This window comes from Carassius gibelio, chromosome A6 (assembly GCF_023724105.1).
Source record: "Carassius gibelio isolate Cgi1373 ecotype wild population from Czech Republic chromosome A6, carGib1.2-hapl.c, whole genome shotgun sequence".
NCBI lineage: Eukaryota > Metazoa > Chordata > Actinopteri > Cypriniformes > Cyprinidae > Carassius > Carassius gibelio.
In genome coordinates, this window is record NC_068376.1 from 27,025,810 (window position 1) to 27,029,945 (window position 4,136).

At 37.2% G+C, this 4,136-nt stretch overlaps 1 long non-coding RNA gene across 1 annotated transcript; it reads right to left on the reverse strand.

The window, feature by feature from the left end:
* Positions 1-1,026: 1,026 nt before the first annotated feature.
* On the reverse strand, positions 1,027-3,253 carry LOC128015166 (uncharacterized). The gene is made up of 3 exons (XR_008183814.1): positions 3,043-3,253; positions 2,641-2,754; positions 1,027-1,940 (listed from the first exon to the last, which is right to left on the reverse strand). It is a non-coding gene; the product is annotated as an uncharacterized LOC128015166 (long non-coding RNA).
* Positions 3,254-4,136: the final 883 nt, after the last annotated feature.

Below are 4,136 nucleotides of genomic sequence, written 5' to 3' on the forward strand. Positions count from 1 at the left end.
ATCACTCTGGATGAAACGGTAACACTTTACAATAACAGTACATGAATCATCATTTACTAATACCTAAATTAATAATAACTTGACTATGAACTAATGATGAGTTAAGACATGTATTAATCAAGAGCTAATGAAGAACTAACTTAACTCTGACATGAGTCATATGAAATACTGCATGAATAACACTACCTTAATTACATGTTAGTTCCTGCATGATAGTTAATGTATTAATTAACACTTTGAGAAAAACTAAACCACACATGTTCTAGAAGCAAGATTTATGAAAATTGTACAATTTATACATTTGCCACCAGCTCTGTCACAAACATCAGTGAAAGACAGTGGATTTATTGCAATATTTACGTTTAACCTAACTCAACCAACGCACAATGATGCATTTATAATTAAAAACAATTTGATCATTCGGTTTTGAGTGATGCCACTGCTGCTGTCCTACAATAACATTAAGCAGACGCAATTTTCCAAATTAAAATCAGTTAGCTTAGAGATGCTGATTATCACTTTTGTTATGTTATGGATTGGTTTACTGTCTTTATATCAGATGTTTGTCTGGCTCTTCTTTTGGGCCACTATCTGCACTTCAAATTATCAACTTTCCTCCTACCGTTCAGTTCCTTCTCCATCCAACTGCAGCCACAGGACCTCTGCTCTTCAACTTATTTACAAACCACCGAAAAGGACCAAATTCCTGACTTAGATGAGCTGAATATGGATAGAACATGTGTAATTGATAACTTTTTAAAGATGTGCCACACCAAGACAAGTCATGACATAATGATACATCAACAAGTCATGAATTCATGTTACTTTATCAGTAATTAATGATGAGTTAGTAATAATGTGCCCTCCCAAGTAAAGTCATGACATAATGATACATCAACAAGTCATGAATTCATGTTACTTTATCAGTAATTAATGATGAGTTAGTAATAATGTGCCCTCCCAAGTAAAGTCATGACATAATGATACATCAACAGGTCATGAATTCATGTTACTTTATCAGTAATTAATGATGAGTTAGTAATAATGTGCCCTCCCAAGTAAAGTCATGACATAATGATACATCAACAAGTCATGAATTCATGTTACTTTATCAGTAATTAATGATGAGTTAGTAATAATGTGCCCCCCCCCCCCCAGTAAAGTCATGACATAATGATACATCAACAAGTCATGAATTCATGTTAGTCTATGAGCTGTTAATGATTTAGTAATGTGTAGTAATGTGAAGTCATTATCTAAATAATCTCAATTAACATCTACCAAGGAGATTCTTATTTTGCAACAGTATATCCAAGATGATTACTTCAAGATACACATTACCCAGCACTTAAAACACAGAAATTAAAAAGGCAAAATACACATTTTATTTAACAAAACTTTTAAATATCAGTGCACCTTAAATCAATGGGACAAGTTAACAGGTATTTTACAATCAAATGTTCAGTGTGTTGTCCTCTTAACAGGAAATTGATGGTGAATATCTTTTATTAGGCACCCAAGTGTCCCCCGTTAATTTTTTTCACCAAGCCAACGAGTCCACGCTATGAGAGAGAGTTGATGTTTCAGCATGTTCTCTGTCCTATTCTCTCTTAGTCTCCATACACTTGTTTTGTATGTCAACCAAGCTCTTTCCATGTGTTGTGAGTGAGCTCCACTGTGTGGGTCTACAAACCACTAGGAATGGTTCACTGTAAAATGTTTGTAGCCCATATTGGCCGAAGCCGTCCGGTAGGCTCTCCACTCATCGGGAATAATGTTAGTTCCTTGGATGCACGTTTTGCAACTATGGGGATGAGGTGAGGTCTTGATCTTCTTTTCACAAGCCGCAAGATTGGGTGTCTGCATTTATCCCTCACACCTAGCATGCCAAACACCCATTTTTTTCACCTCCATGTTGTTGATGCTCTCCCTCGTCCATACTGTAAAAAGTTAAATATTTAATTAAAAAGAGAAATACTACAATATTATGCAATTATATTCATTTAACATGTTTACACATACAAAAGGGTGACAAATTAAAGGAAAATCTGCAGGAGCTTTATAAATGGCAAACCAAGAAGTATAAAGATGAAGAAAGTACCTCTATCCACATCCATCCATCATAAACATTGGGGGCTTTTCATTTGAACAACCCTCTACATTGTGAGTAAATCACTTGCTAATCTTCACTCTGGGCGACTAACTGATATGTAATATTAGCCAATGGGCTAATAAACTCTCAGATTTTACTCGTCAGTGTGTAAGTTGAAGGCCAAGTATAGGTTTATCACAAATATATTTTCACTTGCCGAACACACAGACTGAGCGCTTCAGAGTTTCAGGATCGATGCTATTTTCAGTTCATCTCAATGGATGCACAGCACACCTGTATTTGATGTACCATAAACTTTAGTGTAAAGGCGCACGACTCATCACTTTGGTGAAAGCAGAGAGCACGAAAGTCATATGTACACATGCAGAATTGACACATTACATGTAAATGATATTTTTTGTTTATTTTCCTGTTAAAATAACAGAGATCCTTTGGATTTTTCCTGCTTTTAAGAACTGCCAATCAAACTTTGAAAATACATTGTAACATTTTACTATTCCTTCTCTGCTGTCCGACAACAGACTCACCTGTAAATGAATACTAGCCAAGATGACAAGCTGAGTTTTGATCTCTCGAAGAGAGACCCGACTCGCACTGATCGGCTGGTTTTCTTGCCTCAATGACTTTTATGTCTGCACATCCTGTGATGGTGACAAATGTCAAAACATGGTTATGCAGACAACAGTATTTTACCTGGACTAAGAATGAATAAATTGTGGTAAAAAAAAAAAATCAAAAGCCAATGTGTTTACTACTACTGCAGAAGTAAAGCCCATTGCCAAAGCAGGAAGCTTTTGTGCAGTCTTTTCTGTAAAATGCGGTCTTTGTTTCATGTGCAAAGCTTACTACTTTTACTTTTTACCAATTATTAATTTAATATTAAATGGATAGTTTGCCCAAATAGCAAAATTATGTCATTAATAACTTACACTCGTGTTGTTCCAAACCCGTAAGACCTCCGTTTATCTTCTGAACACAGTTTAAGATAATTTAGTCCGAGAGCTCTCAGTCCCTCCATTGAAGCTGTGTGTAAGGTCTACTGTCCATGTCCAGAAAGGCAAGAAAAAATCATCAAAGTAGTCGATGTGACACCAGAGGGTCAGCTAGAATTTTTTTTAAGCATCGAAAATACATTTTTGTCCAAAAATAGCAAAAACAACGACTTTATTCAGCATTGTCTTTTCTTCCGTGTCTGTTGTGAGCGGGTTCACAGCACAGCAGTTTGTGATATCCGGTTCATGAACGAATCATTCGATGTAACCGGATCTTTTTGAACCAGTTCACCAAATCGAACTGAATCGTTTTAAACGGTTCGCGTCTCCAATACACATTAATCCACAAATGACTTAAGCTGTTAACTTTTTTTATGTGGCAGACACTCCCTCTGAGTTAAAACAATCAAATATCCCAGAGTAATTCATTTACTCAAACAGTACACTGAGTGAACTGCTGTGATGAGAGAACTGAAGATGAACACCGACCAGATAATGACTCGTTCACGAATCAAGAACCGGTTGCATTGGTTCTCGGATCACCAGTACTTCTTTCGGACAGTTCGATTCAATAAAGCGGTTGAAGAAAACGGTTCACCGGTTTTTGCGCTCGACGTAATGCGTCATTGGCGATGATTGTCCTTGATTCAATCCTTCGGTTTACCCCGAGCGGCAACCTCTCACTCTCTCTAGTGAAGCCAATAAGGAAGTGACTAAAACTGCAATTAATCGACTGGCCGCTTGAGGCTGGCTGCAAAAGGGAGTCAGTCCCATAGACTCCCCATGTTAAAGTTGCCCAACTTTACAGCAGAAAAAAAACATGTTTACAGCCTGGTTCAAAAAATGAGTTTGGTCTATATTGCTAATTTTGCCTTTCATGACAACTGTGAGGGGGGTGAATGTTTTTATAACTCTGTTTATATTATATTAAGCCTTAAAGTTCTGCATAATTAAGGGCGTGGCCACTTGAGTGACAGGTGGATTGCCGCTGCTGACAATGCCGTCGTGCTAGGTGGGCGTGGCGTCAGCAA